The 24,897-nt window shown below is 52.4% G+C and overlaps 6 non-coding genes across 6 annotated transcripts; all 6 read right to left on the bottom strand.

The window, feature by feature from the left end:
* Positions 1-1,647: 1,647 nt before the first annotated feature.
* Positions 1,648-1,729, bottom strand: trnas-cga (transfer RNA serine (anticodon CGA)). Its single transcript has one exon. It is a non-coding gene; the product is annotated as a tRNA-Ser (tRNA).
* Positions 1,730-5,991: 4,262 nt separating this feature from the next.
* On the bottom strand, positions 5,992-6,073 carry trnas-cga (transfer RNA serine (anticodon CGA)). The gene has a single exon. It is a non-coding gene; the product is annotated as a tRNA-Ser (tRNA).
* A 4,269-nt stretch (positions 6,074-10,342) lies between these two features.
* trnas-cga (transfer RNA serine (anticodon CGA)) lies at positions 10,343-10,424 on the bottom strand. The gene has a single exon. It is a non-coding gene; the product is annotated as a tRNA-Ser (tRNA).
* Positions 10,425-14,696: 4,272 nt separating this feature from the next.
* trnas-cga (transfer RNA serine (anticodon CGA)) lies at positions 14,697-14,778 on the bottom strand. Its single transcript has one exon. It is a non-coding gene; the product is annotated as a tRNA-Ser (tRNA).
* A 4,266-nt stretch (positions 14,779-19,044) lies between these two features.
* On the bottom strand, positions 19,045-19,126 carry trnas-cga (transfer RNA serine (anticodon CGA)). The gene has a single exon. It is a non-coding gene; the product is annotated as a tRNA-Ser (tRNA).
* Positions 19,127-23,393: 4,267 nt separating this feature from the next.
* trnas-cga (transfer RNA serine (anticodon CGA)) lies at positions 23,394-23,475 on the bottom strand. Its single transcript has one exon. It is a non-coding gene; the product is annotated as a tRNA-Ser (tRNA).
* Between the last annotated feature and the right edge of the window lie 1,422 nt (positions 23,476-24,897).

Raw genomic sequence — 24,897 nt, 5'->3', positions numbered from 1 at the left:
AAGGGATATGGTTAAGGTTAGGGGTAGGGATAAGGATAGTGATAAGGATCAGCAAAGGGTTAGGGTTAAGGTTAGGTTCGGTAACAGGGAAAGTATTTGGGGATAGGGATCGGGTAAGGTTAGGCTGGACAAGACGCACCGTGCTGAGCTGGGAATTCAAGCTGTCATACAGCAACAATATCATTATTAGCTGGAAACTTTCTTAGAAGTCTTATTTAATCTAGCGGCATCCACCACTCTAGCACCATTTACCGTCTTGTACGAGGTTAAAGGTACCGGATACTAGTTTCCGGTATCTTTAACCTCGTACAAGACCCGAAGGGTTGGCTGGCAGCGGTGCCCCAGTTGATCCCTCTCAGCTGTCTTGACCGTCCTTTGCAGCCTAATTCTGTCCGATTTGGCAGCTGAGCCAAACCAGACAGTTTGTGGCAGTGCACAGGACAGACTCATGACAGCTGAGTAGAACCGGATCAGCAGGTCCTGTGGCAGGTTGAACTTCTTCAGTTGGCGAAGGAGGTACTTCCGCCGCTGCTGGGCCTTTTTTTCCACGATGGAGTCAATATAGGTGTCCCACTTCAGGTCCCGGGGAGATTGTAGGACCCAGGAACCTGAAGGACTCCACGGCTGACACGGTGCTGTTGAGGATGGTGGGTGGGGGAGTGCGGGCGGGCTTTCTCCTGAACTCCACAGTCATCTCCACCGTTCTGAGCGTGTTCAGCTCCGGGTCGTTTTGACTGCACCAGCCAGCCAGCCAGCCAGCCAGCCAGCTGTTCAGCCTCCCTCCTGCATGCAGACTCGTAACCGTCCCGGGTGAGGCCAATAACTGCGGTGTCGTCTGCAGACTTGAGGAGCTTCACAGAGGCGCAGTCAATTGTGTACAGGGAGAAGAGCAGTGGGGAGAGCACACACCCCTGAGGAGCGCCGGGGCTGATCGTGCAGGTGCCGGAAGTGAATTTCCCCAGCCCCACCAGTTGCCGTCTGTCTGTCAGGAAGTAGGTGACCCACTGACAGATGGTGGTGGGCACAGAAAACTGCGTCAGTTCTGTCTGAAGGAGGTCTGGGATGATGTTGTTAAACGCCAAACTGAAGTCCACGAATAGGAGCCTTGCATAAGCCCCTGGTCTGTCAAGGTGTTGCAGGATGAGGTGCAGTCCCATGTTGACTGCGTCATCCACTGACCTGTTCGCCCTGTAGGCAAACAGGAGGGGGTCCAGCAGGGGTCCGTTGATGTCCTTCGAGTGGGCCAACACCCGTCTCTCGAATGACTTCGTGACTGGAGACGTCAAAGCAGCAGGTCTGTGGTCGGTCGTTTAGCCCCGTAATCTTGGATTTCTCTGGGACTGGGACGATGGTGGAGCGTTGGGGACAGGAATTGGAAAAGCTTAGGGATAGCGTTCGGTCTAACGTTAAAGATAGCTATTGGGTTTGCCTTAGAGTTAAGCCACCTCTCACCTTGGCAGCACCGCAGCCGCTACTCACAGGGCCAACCCACAGACCGCTCAGCACGGGGGCTTTCACCTGCTCCGTCACCGGCCTGGGTTGGTTCGCCCCTCCCTAGACGACCTGGTAATAAATAAATCAATTGATGGAGCGAAAGAGTAGAGGGCTGATCTTGCCATGGTACACGAAGCAACGGTGCTCAAAGAGCGTAGTCGGCAGGATTCGAACCTGCGTGGGGAGACCCCAATGGATTTCGACTCCATCGCCTTAACCGCTCAGCCACAACTACCTCCCCCGCCTCGCAGTCCAACCCACTTGACTCTGCCCGTGATGCCAGAACACCTGCGACGAAGGGAACCAGCCAAAGACGTTGGAGGTGGAAGCGGGGTTTGAACCCACGCCTCCCCCCGGGGACCGCGACGCCTTAGACCGCTCGGCCTTGCTGACTTTGGCGGTAGGGCTCGTCACGTGGCTTGGGGAGAGCGACGCCCTGCTTTGGAGCGGCACCAAGGAAGAGCAGCGATTGGCACAGCCAGCTCCTCGTTAGTATAGTGGTGAGTATTCCCACCTGTCACGTGGAAGACCAGGGTTCCGTTAGCTGACGGGGCATGCCCCCAGACCCTTTTGGGCTGCGTGGGCAACGTGGCCGTCACGCCTCCTGCGGCGAAAAAGGCTGCGTCCTGCTGTCTCACCTTGGCAGTACCGCAGCTGCTACTCACAGGGGCAACCCACAGACCGCTCAGCACGGGGGCTTTCACCTGCTCCGTCACCGACCTGGGTTGGTTCGCCCCTCCCTAGACGACCTGGTGCGCCCAGGCTCCCCAAGAAGCACCACGTCGATGCTGACCGTCACCAGGACTCCCGTTCGCCATAGCGCGCCACGGCACCGGAACCCGCGGCTCAAGCAGTCCAGCAGCCTCGGTCTCCCAGGCGCAAGGATTACAGACGTGCGCCACCACGCCCAACCTGAAAGCTGGCTCGGTAGATAAGGAGAGATGGATGGAGGCAGGGAAAGCAAGCGTACGAGGCTGATTTTGCCACGGTACGTGAAGGGACGCTGCGCAAAAACAACGGGACCTGCTGCTCACGGGGCGGGCGTAGTCGGCAGGATTCGAACCTGTGCGGGGAGAACCCAATGGATTTCTGCGTTAGAGTTTGAGACAGTGATAAGGATAGGGTTAGGGATGGGGTAGGGTAGGGTCAAGGATAAGGACAGGGTTAGGGACAGCGATAAGGATAGGGCTGAGGGCACTAATGGGGTTTAGAGTTATGGAAAGGGCTAGGTTTAGGATAGGCTTACAGTTAGGGCTGAGGACAGAAGTAGGGTCAGGGGTGGGGTTAGGGTTAAAAACAGGGGTAAGTATCGGCTTAAGGTTTACTTTAGGGTTGGGGACACTTACTGGAACAGGGAAAGGAAATATATTTTCCGTATGTTTGTGTTCCAGTACACTGTGTCACTGCATGAGAAGAGCGCTCTACGAACATACATTCAAGTGAATTGAATGACGCTACTGTCAGAGTTAGGCCTGGGGACAGTGATAGGGTGAGGGATAAAGACAGCGATGCGGATAGGGTTAAGATAAAAGATAAAGACAGGGATGAGGACAGCTTTAGGGATAAGGATAAGGATAGGCTTAAGTTTAGGCTTAGGGTTTGCTTTAAGAACAGGGATAATGTCATGGAAACGGATAGGGACAGGGAAAGAATTAGAGTTAGGGACAGTGGTAGGGAAAGGGTTAATGATAAGGATAACGATCGGGTTTAGAATATGGTTAGGGTTCGAGTTAGGGAAAAGGCACAGGGTTACAGTTGGGGTTGAGGTCGGGTTTAGGGATAGGCATAAGGATATGGCTAGGGTTTGGTTTACAGTTCTGGAAAGGTATGGGAATAAGGATCAAAGTTTGGGAGGTAGTTACGGCTCGGGACAGTGATACGAATAGGGTTAGGGTTACGGGATTCGGTAGGGACATGGTTAAGGTTTAGGGATCGAAATAAGGAGAGGGATAAGGGGTTAGGGTTCACGTTTTGAAACAGGGATGTGGTTTGGGGATAGGGACAGGGATAGGGATAAGAACAGGGTTCGGGATAGGGTCAGGGTTTGGATGTGGTTAAGGTTAAGGACAGGGATATAGGTGTGCTGTTACAGTGAGTTATTGGTAAATCAGTTATGATCACCCGAGTTTAAAGCTTGAGCGAATGTCAAGCATATTTAGCGGTATATTGTTTTTCATGTTCTTAATAGGCAAAATGTGAGGTAGTGCCATCTACTGGCGGTTTCCTGTACATTTTTCGTATTACCGGGACTTTTACGCTTCCTCCCCGACAGGAAGTAGCAAGTAGCAAGTAGCTCTGTTGTTCTCTTCAGCGCACGTGGTGAACTCCTCCTCCTCGTAATCTCTCCAGATCTCGTCCATCCTCAACCCTGCAGCAACAGCGCCTGTATGTTTCAGTTCCGTTTCACTTCATTAATGTTATAGTCACAAGATGTCATAATTTTGAGTAGCTATGTTAGCTGTTATTGATGGTGTTACCTTACTGAAATAGTGTATAAAAGTTCTCTGATAGTGTTTTGAGAAATCAGAGGGAGTCTTTGAGGATTATCTTAAGTAATGCATGTTTGCTTTTGTGCATTAGACCAATTGTGATGCTTTATGGTTTGTATACTTATTTGGACTTGGGTTGTTGATGTACTGCGTGTTCGTTTCTTTGTCTTTTAGTCTCACCCCTCGCCTAAAACCATTAAACCTGCCTGCGAAAGAAACACTTTGTCTTCAGAGTCGTACGAAGGCTGGGAGTTTAGCTGACTGCCAAACCACTAAGGCTGTGTAGGGGACCGTACAAAAGGGTTAGCGTTAGGGATAGAAATTTGGTTAAGGTTAGGGTTTGTGATAGGGTTACGGTTATGGTTAAGGGATATGGTTAAGGTTAGGGGTAGGGATAAGGATAGTGATAAGGATCAGCAAAGGGTTAGGGTTAAGGTTAGGTTCGGTAACAGGGAAAGTATTTGGGGATAGGGATCGGGTAAGGTTAGGCTGGACAAGACGCACCGTGCTGAGCTGGGAATTCAAGCTGTCATACAGCAACAATATCATTATTAGCTGGAAACTTTCTTAGAAGTCTTATTTAATCTAGCGGCATCCACCACTCTAGCACCATTTACCGTCTTGTACGAGGTTAAAGGTACCGGATACTAGTTTCCGGTATCTTTAACCTCGTACAAGACCCGAAGGGTTGGCTGGCAGCGGTGCCCCAGTTGATCCCTCTCAGCTGTCTTGACCGTCCTTTGCAGCCTAATTCTGTCCGATTTGGCAGCTGAGCCAAACCAGACAGTTTGTGGCAGTGCACAGGACAGACTCATGACAGCTGAGTAGAACCGGATCAGCAGGTCCTGTGGCAGGTTGAACTTCTTCAGTTGGCGAAGGAGGTACTTCCGCCGCTGCTGGGCCTTTTTTTCCACGATGGAGTCAATATAGGTGTCCCACTTCAGGTCCCGGGGAGATTGTAGGACCCAGGAACCTGAAGGACTCCACGGCTGACACGGTGCTGTTGAGGATGGTGGGTGGGGGAGTGCGGGCGGGCTTTCTCCTGAACTCCACAGTCATCTCCACCGTTCTGAGCGTGTTCAGCTCCGGGTCGTTTTGACTGCACCAGCCAGCCAGCCAGCCAGCCAGCTGTTCAGCCTCCCTCCTGCATGCAGACTCGTAACCGTCCCGGGTGAGGCCAATAACTGCGGTGTCGTCTGCAGACTTGAGGAGCTTCACAGAGGCGCAGTCAATTGTGTACAGGGAGAAGAGCAGTGGGGAGAGCACACACCCCTGAGGAGCGCCGGGGCTGATCGTGCAGGTGCCGGAAGTGAATTTCCCCAGCCCCACCAGTTGCCGTCTGTCTGTCAGGAAGTAGGTGACCCACTGACAGATGGTGGTGGGCACAGAAAACTGCGTCAGTTCTGTCTGAAGGAGGTCTGGGATGATGTTGTTAAACGCCAAACTGAAGTCCACGAATAGGAGCCTTGCATAAGCCCCTGGTCTGTCAAGGTGTTGCAGGATGAGGTGCAGTCCCATGTTGACTGCGTCATCCACTGACCTGTTCGCCCTGTAGGCAAACAGGAGGGGGTCCAGCAGGGGTCCGTTGATGTCCTTCGAGTGGGCCAACACCCGTCTCTCGAATGACTTCGTGACTGGAGACGTCAAAGCAGCAGGTCTGTGGTCGGTCGTTTAGCCCCGTAATCTTGGATTTCTCTGGGACTGGGACGATGGTGGAGCGTTGGGGACAGGAATTGGAAAAGCTTAGGGATAGCGTTCGGTCTAACGTTAAAGATAGCTATTGGGTTTGCCTTAGAGTTAAGCCACCTCTCACCTTGGCAGCACCGCAGCCGCTACTCACAGGGCCAACCCACAGACCGCTCAGCACGGGGGCTTTCACCTGCTCCGTCACCGGCCTGGGTTGGTTCGCCCCTCCCTAGACGACCTGGTAATAAATAAATCAATTGATGGAGCGAAAGAGTAGAGGGCTGATCTTGCCATGGTACACGAAGCAACGGTGCTCAAAGAGCGTAGTCGGCAGGATTCGAACCTGCGTGGGGAGACCCCAATGGATTTCGACTCCATCGCCTTAACCGCTCAGCCACAACTACCTCCCCCGCCTCGCAGTCCAACCCACTTGACTCTGCCCGTGATGCCAGAACACCTGCGACGAAGGGAACCAGCCAAAGACGTTGGAGGTGGAAGCGGGGTTTGAACCCACGCCTCCCCCCGGGGACCGCGACGCCTTAGACCGCTCGGCCTTGCTGACTTTGGCGGTAGGGCTCGTCACGTGGCTTGGGGAGAGCGACGCCCTGCTTTGGAGCGGCACCAAGGAAGAGCAGCGATTGGCACAGCCAGCTCCTCGTTAGTATAGTGGTGAGTATTCCCACCTGTCACGTGGAAGACCAGGGTTCCGTTAGCTGACGGGGCATGCCCCCAGACCCTTTTGGGCTGCGTGGGCAACGTGGCCGTCACGCCTCCTGCGGCGAAAAAGGCTGCGTCCTGCTGTCTCACCTTGGCAGTACCGCAGCTGCTACTCACAGGGGCAACCCACAGACCGCTCAGCACGGGGGCTTTCACCTGCTCCGTCACCGACCTGGGTTGGTTCGCCCCTCCCTAGACGACCTGGTGCGCCCAGGCTCCCCAAGAAGCACCACGTCGATGCTGACCGTCACCAGGACTCCCGTTCGCCATAGCGCGCCACGGCACCGGAACCCGCGGCTCAAGCAGTCCAGCAGCCTCGGTCTCCCAGGCGCAAGGATTACAGACGTGCGCCACCACGCCCAACCTGAAAGCTGGCTCGGTAGATAAGGAGAGATGGATGGAGGCAGGGAAAGCAAGCGTACGAGGCTGATTTTGCCACGGTACGTGAAGGGACGCTGCGCAAAAACAACGGGACCTGCTGCTCACGGGGCGGGGCGTAGTCGGCAGGATTCGAACCTGTGCGGGGAGAACCCAATGGATTTCTGCGTTAGAGTTTGAGACAGTGATAAGGATAGGGTTAGGGATGGGGTAGGGTAGGGTCAAGGATAAGGACAGGGTTAGGGACAGCGATAAGGATAGGGCTGAGGGCACTAATGGGGTTTAGAGTTATGGAAAGGGCTAGGTTTAGGATAGGCTTACAGTTAGGGCTGAGGACAGAAGTAGGGTCAGGGGTGGGGTTAGGGTTAAAAACAGGGGTAAGTATCGGCTTAAGGTTTACTTTAGGGTTGGGGACACTTACTGGAACAGGGAAAGGAAATATATTTTCCGTATGTTTGTGTTCCAGTACACTGTGTCACTGCATGAGAAGAGCGCTCTACGAACATACATTCAAGTGAATTGAATGACGCTACTGTCAGAGTTAGGCCTGGGGACAGTGATAGGGTGAGGGATAAAGACAGCGATGCGGATAGGGTTAAGATAAAAGATAAAGACAGGGATGAGGACAGCTTTAGGGATAAGGATAAGGATAGGCTTAAGTTTAGGCTTAGGGTTTGCTTTAAGAACAGGGATAATGTCATGGAAACGGATAGGGACAGGGAAAGAATTAGAGTTAGGGACAGTGGTAGGGAAAGGGTTAATGATAAGGATAACGATCGGGTTTAGAATATGGTTAGGGTTCGAGTTAGGGAAAAGGCACAGGGTTACAGTTGGGGTTGAGGTCGGGTTTAGGGATAGGCATAAGGATATGGCTAGGGTTTGGTTTACAGTTCTGGAAAGGTATGGGAATAAGGATCAAAGTTTGGGAGGTAGTTACGGCTCGGGACAGTGATACGAATAGGGTTAGGGTTACGGGATTCGGTAGGGACATGGTTAAGGTTTAGGGATCGAAATAAGGAGAGGGATAAGGGGTTAGGGTTCACGTTTTGAAACAGGGATGTGGTTTGGGGATAGGGACAGGGATAGGGATAAGAACAGGGTTCGGGATAGGGTCAGGGTTTGGATGTGGTTAAGGTTAAGGACAGGGATAGGTAGGTGTGCTGTTACAGTGAGTTATTGGTAAATCAGTTATGATCACCCGAGTTTAAAGCTTGAGCGAATGTCAAGCATATTTAGCGGTATATTGTTTTTCATGTTCTTAATAGGCAAAATGTGAGGTAGTGCCATCTACTGGCGGTTTCCTGTACATTTTTCGTATTACCGGGACTTTTACGCTTCCTCCCCGACAGGAAGTAGCAAGTAGCAAGTAGCTCTGTTGTTCTCTTCAGCGCACGTGGTGAACTCCTCCTCCTCGTAATCTCTCCAGATCTCGTCCATCCTCAACCCTGCAGCAACAGCGCCTGTATGTTTCAGTTCCGTTTCACTTCATTAATGTTATAGTCACAAGATGTCATAATTTTGAGTAGCTATGTTAGCTGTTATTGATGGTGTTACCTTACTGAAATAGTGTATAAAAGTTCTCTGATAGTGTTTTGAGAAATCAGAGGGAGTCTTTGAGGATTATCTTAAGTAATGCATGTTTGCTTTTGTGCATTAGACCAATTGTGATGCTTTATGGTTTGTATACTTATTTGGACTTGGGTTGTTGATGTACTGCGTGTTCGTTTCTTTGTCTTTTAGTCTCACCCCTCGCCTAAAACCATTAAACCTGCCTGCGAAAGAAACACTTTGTCTTCAGAGTCGTACGAAGGCTGGGAGTTTAGCTGACTGCCAAACCACTAAGGCTGTGTAGGGGACCGTACAAAAGGGTTAGCGTTAGGGATACGAATTTGGTTAAGGTTAGGGTTTGTGATAGGGTTACGGTTATGGTTAAGGGATATGGTTAAGGTTAGGGGTAGGGATAAGGATAGTGATAAGGATCAGCAAAGGGTTAGGGTTAAGGTTAGGTTCGGTAACAGGGAAAGTATTTGGGGATAGGGATCGGGTAAGGTTAGGCTGGACAAGACGCACCGTGCTGAGCTGGGAATTCAAGCTGTCATACAGCAACAATATCATTATTAGCTGGAAACTTTCTTAGAAGTCTTATTTAATCTAGCGGCATCCACCACTCTAGCACCATTTACCGTCTTGTACGAGGTTAAAGGTACCGGATACTAGTTTCCGGTATCTTTAACCTCGTACAAGACCCGAAGGGTTGGCTGGCAGCGGTGCCCCAGTTGATCCCTCTCAGCTGTCTTGACCGTCCTTTGCAGCCTAATTCTGTCCGATTTGGCAGCTGAGCCAAACCAGACAGTTTGTGGCAGTGCACAGGACAGACTCATGACAGCTGAGTAGAACCGGATCAGCAGGTCCTGTGGCAGGTTGAACTTCTTCAGTTGGCGAAGGAGGTACTTCCGCCGCTGCTGGGCCTTTTTTTCCACGATGGAGTCAATATAGGTGTCCCACTTCAGGTCCCGGGGAGATTGTAGGACCCAGGAACCTGAAGGACTCCACGGCTGACACGGTGCTGTTGAGGATGGTGGGTGGGGGAGTGCGGGCGGGCTTTCTCCTGAACTCCACAGTCATCTCCACCGTTCTGAGCGTGTTCAGCTCCGGGTCGTTTTGACTGCACCAGCCAGCCAGCCAGCCAGCCAGCCAGCTGTTCAGCCTCCCTCCTGCATGCAGACTCGTAACCGTCCCGGGTGAGGCCAATAACTGCGGTGTCGTCTGCAGACTTGAGGAGCTTCACAGAGGCGCAGTCAATTGTGTACAGGGAGAAGAGCAGTGGGGAGAGCACACACCCCTGAGGAGCGCCGGGGCTGATCGTGCAGGTGCCGGAAGTGAATTTCCCCAGCCCCACCAGTTGCCGTCTGTCTGTCAGGAAGTAGGTGACCCACTGACAGATGGTGGTGGGCACAGAAAACTGCGTCAGTTCTGTCTGAAGGAGGTCTGGGATGATGTTGTTAAACGCCAAACTGAAGTCCACGAATAGGAGCCTTGCATAAGCCCCTGGTCTGTCAAGGTGTTGCAGGATGAGGTGCAGTCCCATGTTGACTGCGTCATCCACTGACCTGTTCGCCCTGTAGGCAAACAGGAGGGGGTCCAGCAGGGGTCCGTTGATGTCCTTCGAGTGGGCCAACACCCGTCTCTCGAATGACTTCGTGACTGGAGACGTCAAAGCAGCAGGTCTGTGGTCGGTCGTTTAGCCCCGTAATCTTGGATTTCTCTGGGACTGGGACGATGGTGGAGCGTTGGGGACAGGAATTGGAAAAGCTTAGGGATAGCGTTCGGTCTAACGTTAAAGATAGCTATTGGGTTTGCCTTAGAGTTAAGCCACCTCTCACCTTGGCAGCACCGCAGCCGCTACTCACAGGGCCAACCCACAGACCGCTCAGCACGGGGGCTTTCACCTGCTCCGTCACCGGCCTGGGTTGGTTCGCCCCTCCCTAGACGACCTGGTAATAAATAAATCAATTGATGGAGCGAAAGAGTAGAGGGCTGATCTTGCCATGGTACACGAAGCAACGGTGCTCAAAGAGCGTAGTCGGCAGGATTCGAACCTGCGTGGGGAGACCCCAATGGATTTCGACTCCATCGCCTTAACCGCTCAGCCACAACTACCTCCCCCGCCTCGCAGTCCAACCCACTTGACTCTGCCCGTGATGCCAGAACACCTGCGACGAAGGGAACTAGCCAAAGACGTTGGAGGTAGAAGCGGGGTTTGAACCCACGCCTCCCCCCGGGGACCGCGACGCCTTAGACCGCTCGGCTTTGCTGACTTTGGCGGTAGGGCTCGTCACGTGGCTTGGGGAGAGCGACGCCCTGCTTTGGAGCGGCACCAAGGAAGAGCAGCGATTGGCACAGCCAGCTCCTCGTTAGTATAGTGGTGAGTATTCCCACCTGTCACGTGGAAGACCAGGGTTCCGTTAGCTGACGGGGCATGCCCCCAGACCCTTTTGGGCTGCGTGGGCAACGTGGCCGTCACGCCTCCTGCGGCGAAAAAGGCTGCGTCCTGCTGTCTCACCTTGGCAGTACCGCAGCTGCTACTCACAGGGGCAACCCACAGACCGCTCAGCACGGGGGCTTTCACCTGCTCCGTCACCGACCTGGGTTGGTTCGCCCCTCCCTAGACGACCTGGTGCGCCCAGGCTCCCCAAGAAGCACCACGTCGATGCTGACCGTCACCAGGACTCCCGTTCGCCATAGCGCGCCACGGCACCGGAACCCGCGGCTCAAGCAGTCCAGCAGCCTCGGTCTCCCAGGCGCAAGGATTACAGACGTGCGCCACCACGCCCAACCTGAAAGCTGGCTCGGTAGATAAGGAGAGATGGATGGAGGCAGGGAAAGCAAGCGTACGAGGCTGATTTTGCCACGGTACGTGAAGGGACGCTGCGCAAAAACAACGGGACCTGCTGCTCACGGGCGGGGCGTAGTCGGCAGGATTCGAACCTGTGCGGGGAGAACCCAATGGATTTCTGCGTTAGAGTTTGAGACAGTGATAAGGATAGGGTTAGGGATGGGGTAGGGTAGGGTCAAGGATAAGGACAGGGTTAGGGACAGCGATAAGGATAGGGCTGAGGGCACTAATGGGGTTTAGAGTTATGGAAAGGGCTAGGTTTAGGATAGGCTTACAGTTAGGGCTGAGGACAGAAGTAGGGTCAGGGGTGGGGTTAGGGTTAAAAACAGGGGTAAGTATCGGCTTAAGGTTTACTTTAGGGTTGGGGACACTTACTGGAACAGGGAAAGGAAATATATTTTCCGTATGTTTGTGTTCCAGTACACTGTGTCACTGCATGAGAAGAGCGCTCTACGAACATACATTCAAGTGAATTGAATGACGCTACTGTCAGAGTTAGGCCTGGGGACAGTGATAGGGTGAGGGATAAAGACAGCGATGCGGATAGGGTTAAGATAAAAGATAAAGACAGGGATGAGGACAGCTTTAGGGATAAGGATAAGGATAGGCTTAAGTTTAGGCTTAGGGTTTGCTTTAAGAACAGGGATAATGTCATGGAAACGGATAGGGACAGGGAAAGAATTAGAGTTAGGGACAGTGGTAGGGAAAGGGTTAATGATAAGGATAACGATCGGGTTTAGAATATGGTTAGGGTTCGAGTTAGGGAAAAGGCACAGGGTTACAGTTGGGGTTGAGGTCGGGTTTAGGGATAGGCATAAGGATATGGCTAGGGTTTGGTTTACAGTTCTGGAAAGGTATGGGAATAAGGATCAAAGTTTGGGAGGTAGTTACGGCTCGGGACAGTGATACGAATAGGGTTAGGGTTACGGGATTCGGTAGGGACATGGTTAAGGTTTAGGGATCGAAATAAGGAGAGGGATAAGGGGTTAGGGTTCACGTTTTGAAACAGGGATGTGGTTTGGGGATAGGGACAGGGATAGGGATAAGAACAGGGTTCGGGATAGGGTCAGGGTTTGGATGTGGTTAAGGTTAAGGACAGGGATAGGTAGTATAGGTGTGCTGTTACAGTGAGTTATTGGTAAATCAGTTATGATCACCCGAGTTTAAAGCTTGAGCGAATGTCAAGCATATTTAGCGGTATATTGTTTTTCATGTTCTTAATAGGCAAAATGTGAGGTAGTGCCATCTACTGGCGGTTTCCTGTACATTTTTCGTATTACCGGGACTTTTACGCTTCCTCCCCGACAGGAAGTAGCAAGTAGCAAGTAGCTCTGTTGTTCTCTTCAGCGCACGTGGTGAACTCCTCCTCCTCGTAATCTCTCCAGATCTCGTCCATCCTCAACCCTGCAGCAACAGCGCCTGTATGTTTCAGTTCCGTTTCACTTCATTAATGTTATAGTCACAAGATGTCATAATTTTGAGTAGCTATGTTAGCTGTTATTGATGGTGTTACCTTACTGAAATAGTGTATAAAAGTTCTCTGATAGTGTTTTGAGAAATCAGAGGGAGTCTTTGAGGATTATCTTAAGTAATGCATGTTTGCTTTTGTGCATTAGACCAATTGTGATGCTTTATGGTTTGTATACTTATTTGGACTTGGGTTGTTGATGTACTGCGTGTTCGTTTCTTTGTCTTTTAGTCTCACCCCTCGCCTAAAACCATTAAACCTGCCTGCGAAAGAAACACTTTGTCTTCAGAGTCGTACGAAGGCTGGGAGTTTAGCTGACTGCCAAACCACTAAGGCTGTGTAGGGGACCGTACAAAAGGGTTAGCGTTAGGGATAGAATTTGGTTAAGGTTAGGGTTTGTGATAGGGTTACGGTTATGGTTAAGGGATATGGTTAAGGTTAGGGGTAGGGATAAGGATAGTGATAAGGATCAGCAAAGGGTTAGGGTTAAGGTTAGGTTCGGTAACAGGGAAAGTATTTGGGGATAGGGATCGGGTAAGGTTAGGCTGGACAAGACGCACCGTGCTGAGCTGGGAATTCAAGCTGTCATACAGCAACAATATCATTATTAGCTGGAAACTTTCTTAGAAGTCTTATTTAATCTAGCGGCATCCACCACTCTAGCACCATTTACCGTCTTGTACGAGGTTAAAGGTACCGGATACTAGTTTCCGGTATCTTTAACCTCGTACAAGACCCGAAGGGTTGGCTGGCAGCGGTGCCCCAGTTGATCCCTCTCAGCTGTCTTGACCGTCCTTTGCAGCCTAATTCTGTCCGATTTGGCAGCTGAGCCAAACCAGACAGTTTGTGGCAGTGCACAGGACAGACTCATGACAGCTGAGTAGAACCGGATCAGCAGGTCCTGTGGCAGGTTGAACTTCTTCAGTTGGCGAAGGAGGTACTTCCGCCGCTGCTGGGCCTTTTTTTCCACGATGGAGTCAATATAGGTGTCCCACTTCAGGTCCCGGGGAGATTGTAGGACCCAGGAACCTGAAGGACTCCACGGCTGACACGGTGCTGTTGAGGATGGTGGGTGGGGGAGTGCGGGCGGGCTTTCTCCTGAACTCCACAGTCATCTCCACCGTTCTGAGCGTGTTCAGCTCCGGGTCGTTTTGACTGCACCAGCCAGCCAGCCAGCCAGCCAGCCAGCTGTTCAGCCTCCCTCCTGCATGCAGACTCGTAACCGTCCCGGGTGAGGCCAATAACTGCGGTGTCGTCTGCAGACTTGAGGAGCTTCACAGAGGCGCAGTCAATTGTGTACAGGGAGAAGAGCAGTGGGGAGAGCACACACCCCTGAGGAGCGCCGGGGCTGATCGTGCAGGTGCCGGAAGTGAATTTCCCCAGCCCCACCAGTTGCCGTCTGTCTGTCAGGAAGTAGGTGACCCACTGACAGATGGTGGTGGGCACAGAAAACTGCGTCAGTTCTGTCTGAAGGAGGTCTGGGATGATGTTGTTAAACGCCAAACTGAAGTCCACGAATAGGAGCCTTGCATAAGCCCCTGGTCTGTCAAGGTGTTGCAGGATGAGGTGCAGTCCCATGTTGACTGCGTCATCCACTGACCTGTTCGCCCTGTAGGCAAACAGGAGGGGGTCCAGCAGGGGTCCGTTGATGTCCTTCGAGTGGGCCAACACCCGTCTCTCGAATGACTTCGTGACTGGAGACGTCAAAGCAGCAGGTCTGTGGTCGGTCGTTTAGCCCCGTAATCTTGGATTTCTCTGGGACTGGGACGATGGTGGAGCGTTGGGGACAGGAATTGGAAAAGCTTAGGGATAGCGTTCGGTCTAACGTTAAAGATAGCTATTGGGTTTGCCTTAGAGTTAAGCCACCTCTCACCTTGGCAGCACCGCAGCCGCTACTCACAGGGCCAACCCACAGACCGCTCAGCACGGGGGCTTTCACCTGCTCCGTCACCGGCCTGGGTTGGTTCGCCCCTCCCTAGACGACCTGGTAATAAATAAATCAATTGATGGAGCGAAAGAGTAGAGGGCTGATCTTGCCATGGTACACGAAGCAACGGTGCTCAAAGAGCGTAGTCGGCAGGATTCGAACCTGCGTGGGGAGACCCCAATGGATTTCGACTCCATTGCCTTAACCGCTCAGCCACAACTACCTCCCCCGCCTCGCAGTCCAACCCACTTGACTCTGCCCGTGATGCCAGAACACCTGCGACGAAGGGAACTAGCCAAAGACGTTGGAGGTAGAAGCGGGGTTTGAACCCACGCCTCCCCCCGGGGACCGCGACGCCTTAGACCGCTCGGCTTTGCTGACTTTGGCGGTAGGGCTCGTCACGTGGCTTGGGGAGAGCGACGCCCTGCTTTGGAGCGGCACCAAGGAAGAGCAGCGATTGGCACAGCCAGCTCCTCGTTAGTATAGTGGTGAGTATTCCCACCTGTCACGTGGAAGACCAGGGTTCCGTTAGCTGACGGGGCATGCCCCCAGACCCTTTTGGGCTGCGTGGGCAACGTGGCCGTCACGCCTCCTGCGGCGAAAAAGGCTGCGTCCTGCTGTCTCACCTTGGCAGTACCGCAGCTGCTACTCACAGGGGCAACCCACAGACCGCTCAGCACGGGGGCTTTCACCTGCTCCGTCACCGACCTGGGTTGGTTCGCCCCTCCCTAGACGACCTGGTGCGCCCAGGCTCCCCAAGAAGCACCACGTCGATGCTGACCGTCACCAGGACTCCCGTTCGCCATAGCGCGCCACGGCACCGGAACCCGCGGCTCAAGCAGTCCAGCAGCCTCGGTCTCCCAGGCGCAAGGATTACAGACGTGCGCCACCACGCCCAACCTGAAAGCTGGCTCGGTAGATAAGGAGAGATGGATGGAGGCAGGGAAAGCAAGCGTACGAGGCTGATTTTGCCACGGTACGTGAAGGGACGCTGCGCAAAAACAACGGGACCTGCTGCTCACGGGGCGGGGCGTAGTCGGCAGGATTCGAACCTGTGCGGGGAGAACCCAATGGATTTCTGCGTTAGAGTTTGAGACAGTGATAAGGATAGGGTTAGGGATGGGGTAGGGTAGGGTCAAGGATAAGGACAGGGTTAGGGACAGCGATAAGGATAGGGCTGAGGGCACTAATGGGGTTTAGAGTTATGGAAAGGGCTAGGTTTAGGATAGGCTTACAGTTAGGGCTGAGGACAGAAGTAGGGTCAGGGGTGGGGTTAGGGTTAAAAACAGGGGTAAGTATCGGCTTAAGGTTTACTTTAGGGTTGGGGACACTTACTGGAACAGGGAAAGGAAATATATTTTCCGTATGTTTGTGTTCCAGTACACTGTGTCACTGCATGAGAAGAGCGCTCTACGAACATACATTCAAGTGAATTGAATGACGCTACTGTCAGAGTTAGGCCTGGGGACAGTGATAGGGTGAGGGATAAAGACAGCGATGCGGATAGGGTTAAGATAAAAGATAAAGACAGGGATGAGGACAGCTTTAGGGATAAGGATAAGGATAGGCTTAAGTTTAGGCTTAGGGTTTGCTTTAAGAACAGGGATAATGTCATGGAAACGGATAGGGACAGGGAAAGAATTAGAGTTAGGGACAGTGGTAGGGAAAGGGTTAATGATAAGGATAACGATCGGGTTTAGAATATGGTTAGGGTTCGAGTTAGGGAAAAGGCACAGGGTTACAGTTGGGGTTGAGGTCGGGTTTAGGGATAGGCATAAGGATATGGCTAGGGTTTGGTTTACAGTTCTGGAAAGGTATGGGAATAAGGATCAAAGTTTGGGAGGTAGTTACGGCTCGGGACAGTGATACGAATAGGGTTAGGGTTACGGGATTCGGTAGGGACATGGTTAAGGTTTAGGGATCGAAATAAGGAGAGGGATAAGGGGTTAGGGTTCACGTTTTGAAACAGGGATGTGGTTTGGGGATAGGGACAGGGATAGGGATAAGAACAGGGTTCGGGATAGGGTCAGGGTTTGGATGTGGTTAAGGTTAAGGACAGGGATATAGGTGTGCTGTTACAGTGAGTTATTGGTAAATCAGTTATGATCACCCGAGTTTAAAGCTTGAGCGAATGTCAAGCATATTTAGCGGTATATTGTTTTTCATGTTCTTAATAGGCAAAATGTGAGGTAGTGCCATCTACTGGCGGTTCCTGTACATTTTTCGTATTACCGGGACTTTTACGCTTCCTCCCCGACAGGAAGTAGCAAGTAGCAAGTAGCTCTGTTGTTCTCTTCAGCGCACGTGGTGAACTCCTCCTCCTCGTAATCTCTCCAGATCTCGTCCATCCTCAACCCTGCAGCAACAGCGCCTGTATGTTTCAGTTCCGTTTCACTTCATTAATGTTATAGTCACAAGATGTCATAATTTTGAGTAGCTATGTTAGCTGTTATTGATGGTGTTACCTTACTGAAATAGTGTATAAAAGTTCTCTGATAGTGTTTTGAGAAATCAGAGGGAGTCTTTGAGGATTATCTTAAGTAATGCATGTTTGCTTTTGTGCATTAGACCAATTGTGATGCTTTATGGTTTGTATACTTATTTGGACTTGGGTTGTTGATGTACTGCGTGTTCGTTTCTTTGTCTTTTAGTCTCACCCCTCGCCTAAAACCATTAAACCTGCCTGCGAAAGAAACACTTTGTCTTCAGAGTCGTACGAAGGCTGGGAGTTTAGCTGACTGCCAAACCACTAAGGCTGTGTAGGGGACCGTACAAAAGGGTTAGCGTTAGGGATAGAAATTTGGTTAAGGTTAGGGTTTGTGATAGGGTTACGGTTATGGTTAAGGGATATGGTTAAGGTTAGGGGTAGGGATAAGGATAGTGATAAGGATCAGCAAAGGGTTAGGGTTAAGGTTAGGTTCGGTAACAGGGAAAGTATTTGGGGATAGGGATCGGGTAAGGTTAGGCTGGACAAGACGCACCGTGCTGAGCTGGGAATTCAAGCTGTCATACAGCAACAATATCATTATTAGCTGGAAACTTTCTTAGAAGTCTTATTTAATCTAGCGGCATCCACCACTCTAGCACCATTTACCGTCTTGTACGAGGTTAAAGGTACCGGATACTAGTTTCCGGTATCTTTAACCTCGTACAAGACCCGAAGGGTTGGCTGGCAGCGGTGCCCCAGTTGATCCCTCTCAGCTGTCTTGACCGTCCTTTGCAGCCTAATTCTGTCCGATTTGGCAGCTGAGCCAAACCAGACAGTTTGTGGCAGTGCACAGGACAGACTCATGACAGCTGAGTAGAACCGGATCAGCAGGTCCTGTGGCAGGTTGAACTTCTTCAGTTGGCGAAGGAGGTACTTCCGCCGCTGCTGGGCCTTTTTTTCCACGATGGAGTCAATATAGGTGTCCCACTTCAGGTCCCGGGGAGATTGTAGGACCCAGGAACCTGAAGGACTCCACGGCTGACACGGTGCTGTTGAGGATGGTGGGTGGGGGAGTGCGGGCGGGCTTTCTCCTGAACTCCACAGTCATCTCCACCGTTCTGAGCGTGTTCAGCTCCGGGTCGTTTTGACTGCACCAGCCAGCCAGCCAGCCAGCCAGCCAGCTGTTCAGCCTCCCTCCTGCATGCAGACTCGTAACCGTCCCGGGTGAGGCCAATAACTGCGGTGTCGTCTGCAGACTTGAGGAGCTTCACAGAGGCGCAGTCAATTGTGTACAGGGAGAAGAGCAGTGGGGAGAGCACACACCCCTGAGGAGCGCCGGGGCTGATCGTGCAGGTGCCGGAAGTGAATTTCCCCAGCCCCACCAGTTGCCGTCTGTCTGTCAGGAAGTAGGTGACCCACTGACAGATGGTGGTGGGCACAGAAAACTGCGTCAGTTCTGTCTGAAGGAGGTCTGGGATGATGTTGTTAAACGCCAAACTGAAGTCCACGAATAGGAGCCTTGCATAAGCCCCTGGTCTGTCAAGGTGTTGCAGGATGAGGTGCAGTCCCATGTTGACTGCGTCATCCACTGACCTGTTCGCCCTGTAGGCAAACAGGAGGGGGTCCAGCAGGGGTCCGTTGATGTCCTTCGAGTGGGCCAACACCCGTCTCTCGAATGACTTCGTGACTGGAGACGTCAAAGCAGCAGGTCTGTGGTCGGTCGTTTAGCCCCGTAATCTTGGATTTCTCTGGGACTGGGACGATGGTGGAGCGTTGGGGACAGGAATTGGAAAAGCTTAGGGATAGCGTTCGGTCTAACGTTAAAGATAGCTATTGGGTTTGCCTTAGAGTTAAGCCACCTCTCACCTTGGCAGCACCGCAGCCGCTACTCACAGGGCCAACCCACAGACCGCTCAGCACGGGGGCTTTCACCTGCTCCGTCACCGGCCTGGGTTGGTTCGCCCCTCCCTAGACGACCTGGTAATAAATAAATCAATTGATGGAGCGAAAGAGTAGAGGGCTGATCTTGCCATGGTACACGAAGCAACGGTGCTCAAAGAGCGTAGTCGGCAGGATTCGAACCTGCGTGGGGAGACCCCAATGGATTTCGACTCCATCGCCTTAACCGCTCAGCCACAACTACCTCCCCCTCCTTGCCGTCCAACCCACTTGACTCTGCCCGTGATGCCAGAACACCTGCGACGAAGGGAACTAGCCAAAGACGTTGGAGGTGGAAGCGGGGTTTGAACCCACGCCTCCCCCCGGGGACCGCGACGCCTTAGACCGCTCGGCCTTGCTGACTTTGGCGGTAGGGCTCGTCACGTGGCTTGGGGAGAGCGACGCCCTGCTTTGGAGCGGCACCAAGGAAGAGCAGCGATTGGCACAGCCAGCTCCTCGTTAGTATAGTGGTGAGTATTCCCACCTGTCACGTGGAAGACCAGGGTTCCGTTAGCTGACGGGGCATGCCCCCAGACCCTTTTGGGCTGCGTGGGCAACGTGGCCGTCACGCCTCCTGCGGCGAAAAAGGCTGCGTCCTGCTGTCTCACCTTGGCAGTACCGCAGCTGCTACTCACAGGGGCAACCCACAGACCGCTCAGCACGGGGGCTTTCACCTGCTCCGTCACCGACCTGGGTTGGTTCGCCCCTCCCTAGACGACCTGGTGCGCCCAGGCTCCCCAAGAAGCACCACGTCGATGCTGACCGTCACCAGGACTCCCGTTCGCCATAGCGCGCCACGGCACCGGAACCCGCGGCTCAAGCAGTCCAGCAGCCTCGGTCTCCCAGGCGCAAGGATTACAGACGTGCGCCACCACGCCCAACCTGAAAGCTGGCTCGGTAGATAAGGAGAGATGGATGGAGGCAGGGAAAGCAAGCGTACGAGGCTGATTTTGCCACGGTACGTGAAGGGACGCTGCGCAAAAACAACGGGACCTGCTGCTCACGGGGCGGGGCGTAGTCGGCAGGATTCGAACCTGTGCGGGGAGAACCCAATGGATTTCTGCGTTAGAGTTTGAGACAGTGATAAGGATAGGGTTAGGGATGGGGTAGGGTAGGGTCAAGGATAAGGACAGGGTTAGGGACAGCGATAAGGATAGGGCTGAGGGCACTAATGGGGTTTAGAGTTATGGAAAGGGCTAGGTTTAGGATAGGCTTACAGTTAGGGCTGAGGACAGAAGTAGGGTCAGGGGTGGGGTTAGGGTTAAAAACAGGGGTAAGTATCGGCTTAAGGTTTACTTTAGGGTTGGGGACACTTACTGGAACAGGGAAAGGAAATATATTTTCCGTATGTTTGTGTTCCAGTACACTGTGTCACTGCATGAGAAGAGCGCTCTACGAACATACATTCAAGTGAATTGAATGACGCTACTGTCAGAGTTAGGCCTGGGGACAGTGATAGGGTGAGGGATAAAGACAGCGATGCGGATAGGGTTAAGATAAAAGATAAAGACAGGGATGAGGACAGCTTTAGGGATAAGGATAAGGATAGGCTTAAGTTTAGGCTTAGGGTTTGCTTTAAGAACAGGGATAATGTCATGGAAACGGATAGGGACAGGGAAAGAATTAGAGTTAGGGACAGTGGTAGGGAAAGGGTTAATGATAAGGATAACGATCGGGTTTAGAATATGGTTAGGGTTCGAGTTAGGGAAAAGGCACAGGGTTACAGTTGGGGTTGAGGTCGGGTTTAGGGATAGGCATAAGGATATGGCTAGGGTTTGGTTTACAGTTCTGGAAAGGTATGGGAATAAGGATCAAAGTTTGGGAGGTAGTTACGGCTCGGGACAGTGATACGAATAGGGTTAGGGTTACGGGATTCGGTAGGGACATGGTTAAGGTTTAGGGATCGAAATAAGGAGAGGGATAAGGGGTTAGGGTTCACGTTTTGAAACAGGGATGTGGTTTGGGGATAGGGACAGGGATAGGGATAAGAACAGGGTTCGGGATAGGGTCAGGGTTTGGATGTGGTTAAGGTTAAGGACAGGGATATAGGTGTGCTGTTACAGTGAGTTATTGGTAAATCAGTTATGATCACCCGAGTTTAAAGCTTGAGCGAATGTCAAGCATATTTAGCGGTATATTGTTTTTCATGTTCTTAATAGGCAAAATGTGAGGTAGTGCCATCTACTGGCGGTTTCCTGTACATTTTTCGTATTACCGGGACTTTTACGCTTCCTCCCCGACAGGAAGTAGCAAGTAGCAAGTAGCTCTGTTGTTCTCTTCAGCGCACGTGGTGAACTCCTCCTCCTCGTAATCTCTCCAGATCTCGTCCATCCTCAACCCTGCAGCAACAGCGCCTGTATGTTTCAGTTCCGTTTCACTTCATTAATGTTATAGTCACAAGATGTCATAATTTTGAGTAGCTATGTTAGCTGTTATTGATGGTGTTACCTTACTGAAATAGTGTATAAAAGTTCTCTGATAGTGTTTTGAGAAATCAGAGGGAGTCTTTGAGGATTATCTTAAGTAATGCATGTTTGCTTTTGTGCATTAGACCAATTGTGATGCTTTATGGTTTGTATACTTATTTGGACTTGGGTTGTTGATGTACTGCGTGTTCGTTTCTTTGTCTTTTAGTCTCACCCCTCGCCTAAAACCATTAAACCTGCCTGCGAAAGAAACACTTTGTCTTCAGAGTCGTACGAAGGCTGGGAGTTTAGCTGACTGCCAAACCACTAAGGCTGTGTAGGGGACCGTACAAAAGGGTTAGCGTTAGGGATAGAAATTTGGTTAAGGTTAGGGTTTGTGATAGGGTTACGGTTATGGTTAAGGGATATGGTTAAGGTTAGGGGTAGGGATAAGGATAGTGATAAGGATCAGCAAAGGGTTAGGGTTAAGGTTAGGTTCGGTAACAGGGAAAGTATTTGGGGATAGGGATCGGGTAAGGTTAGGCTGGACAAGACGCACCGTGCTGAGCTGGGAATTCAAGCTGTCATACAGCAACAATATCATTATTAGCTGGAAACTTTCTTAGAAGTCTTATTTAATCTAGCGGCATCCACCACTCTAGCACCATTTACCGTCTTGTACGAGGTTAAAGGTACCGGATACTAGTTTCCGGTATCTTTAACCTCGTACAAGACCCGAAGGGTTGGCTGGCAGCGGTGCCCCAGTTGATCCCTCTCAGCTGTCTTGACCGTCCTTTGCAGCCTAATTCTGTCCGATTTGGCAGCTGAGCCAAACCAGACAGTTTGTGGCAGTGCACAGGACAGACTCATGACAGCTGAGTAGAACCGGATCAGCAGGTCCTGTGGCAGGTTGAACTTCTTCAGTTGGCGAAGGAGGTACTTCCGCCGCTGCTGGGCCTTTTTTTCCACGATGGAGTCAATATAGGTGTCCCACTTCAGGTCCCGGGGAGATTGTAGGACCCAGGAACCTGAAGGACTCCACGGCTGACACGGTGCTGTTGAGGATGGTGGGTGGGGGAGTGCGGGCGGGCTTTCTCCTGAACTCCACAGTCATCTCCACCGTTCTGAGCGTGTTCAGCTCCGGGTCGTTTTGACTGCACCAGCCAGCCAGCCAGCCAGCCAGCCAGCTGTTCAGCCTCCCTCCTGCATGCAGACTCGTAACCGTCCCGGGTGAGGCCAATAACTGCGGTGTCGTCTGCAGACTTGAGGAGCTTCACAGAGGCGCAGTCAATTGTGTACAGGGAGAAGAGCAGTGGGGAGAGCACACACCCCTGAGGAGCGCCGGGGCTGATCGTGCAGGTGCCGGAAGTGAATTTCCCCAGCCCCACCAGTTGCCGTCTGTCTGTCAGGAAGTAGGTGACCCACTGACAGATGGTGGTGGGCACAGAAAACTGCGTCAGTTCTGTCTGAAGGAGGTCTGGGATGATGTTGTTAAACGCCAAACTGAAGTCCACGAACAGGAGCCTTGCATAAGCCCCTGGTCTGTCAAGGTGTTGCAGGATGAGGTGCAGTCCCATGTTGACTGCGTCATCCACTGACCTGTTCGCCCTGTAGGCAAACAGGAGGGGGTCCAGCAGGGGTCCGTTGATGTCCTTCGAGTGGGCCAACACCCGTCTCTCGAATGACTTCGTGACTGGAGACGTCAAAGCAGCAGGTCTGTGGTCGGTCGTTTAGCCCCGTAATCTTGGATTTCTCTGGGACTGGGACGATGGTGGAGCGTTGGGGACAGGAATTGGAAAAGCTTAGGGATAGCGTTCGGTCTAACGTTAAAGATAGCTATTGGGTTTGCCTTAGAGTTAAGCCACCTCTCACCTTGGCAGCACCGCAGCCGCTACTCACAGGGCCAACCCACAGACCGCTCAGCACGGGGGCTTTCACCTGCTCCGTCACCGGCCTGGGTTGGTTCGCCCCTCCCTAGACGACCTGGTAATAAATAAATCAATTGATGGAGCGAAAGAGTAGAGGGCTGATCTTGCCATGGTACACGAAGCAACGGTGCTCAAAGAGCGTAGTCGGCAGGATTCGAACCTGCGTGGGGAGACCCCAATGGATTTCGACTCCATCGCCTTAACCGCTCAGCCACAACTACCTCCCCCTCCTTGCCGTCCAACCCACTTGACTCTGCCCGTGATGCCAGAACACCTGCGACGAAGGGAACTAGCCAAAGACGTTGGAGGTGGAAGCGGGGTTTGAACCCACGCCTCCCCCCGGGGACCGCGACGCCTTAGACCGCTCGGCCTTGCTGACTTTGGCGGTAGGGCTCGTCACGTGGCTTGGGGAGAGCGACGCCCTGCTTTGGAGCGGCACCAAGGAAGAGCAGCGATTGGCACAGCCAGCTCCTCGTTAGTATAGTGGTGAGTATTCCCACCTGTCACGTGGAAGACCAGGGTTCCGTTAGCTGACGGGGCATGCCCCCAGACCCTTTTGGGCTGCGTGGGCAACGTGGCCGTCACGCCTCCTGCGGCGAAAAAGGCTGCGTCCTGCTGTCTCACCTTGGCAGCACCGCAGCCGCTACTCACAGGGGCAACCCACAGACCGCTCAGCACGGGGGCTTTCACCTGCTCCGTCACCGACCTGGGTTGGTTCGCCCCTCCCTAGACGACCTGGTGCGCCCAGGCTCCCCAAGAAGCACCACGTCGATGCTGACCGTCACCAGGACTCCCGTTCGCCATAGCGCGCCACGGCACCGGAACCCGCGGCTCAAGCAGTCCAGCAGCCTCGGTCTCCCAGGCGCAAGGATTACAGACGTGCGCCACCACGCCCAACCTGAAAGCTGGCTCGGTAGATAAGGAGAGATGGATGGAGGCAGGGAAAGCAAGCGTACGAGGCTGATTTTGCCACGGTACGTGAAGGGACGCTGCGCAAAAACAACGGGACCTGCTGCTCACGGGGCGGGGCGTAGTCGGCAGGATTCGAACCTGTGCGGGGAGAACCCAATGGATTTCTGCGTTAGAGTTTGAGACAGTGATAAGGATAGGGTTAGGGATGGGGTAGGGTAGGGTCAAGGATAAGGACAGGGTTAGGGACAGCGATAAGGATAGGGCTGAGGGCACTAATGGGGTTTAGAGTTATGGAAAGGGCTAGGTTTAGGATAGGCTTACAGTTAGGGCTGAGGACAGAAGTAGGGTCAGGGGTGGGGTTAGGGTTAAAAACAGGGGTAAGTATCGGCTTAAGGTTTACTTTAGGGTTGGGGACACTTACTGGAACAGGGAAAGGAAATATATTTTCCGTATGTTTGTGTTCCAGTACACTGTGTCACTGCATGAGAAGAGCGCTCTACGAACATACATTCAAGTGAATTGAATGACGCTACTGTCAGAGTTAGGCCTGGGGACAGTGATAGGGTGAGGGATAAAGACAGCGATGCGGATAGGGTTAAGATAAAAGATAAAGACAGGGATGAGGACAGCTTTAGGGATAAGGATAAGGATAGGCTTAAGTTTAGGCTTAGGGTTTGCTTTAAGAACAGGGATAATGTCATGGAAACGGATAGGGACAGGGAAAGAATTAG

The sequence above is a fragment of the Scleropages formosus genome, chromosome 18 (assembly GCF_900964775.1).
Source record: "Scleropages formosus chromosome 18, fSclFor1.1, whole genome shotgun sequence".
Classification (NCBI taxonomy): domain Eukaryota; kingdom Metazoa; phylum Chordata; class Actinopteri; order Osteoglossiformes; family Osteoglossidae; genus Scleropages; species Scleropages formosus.
Note: the sequence above shows the minus strand (reverse complement) of the source record. Positions and strands in the feature narration are given on the sequence as shown.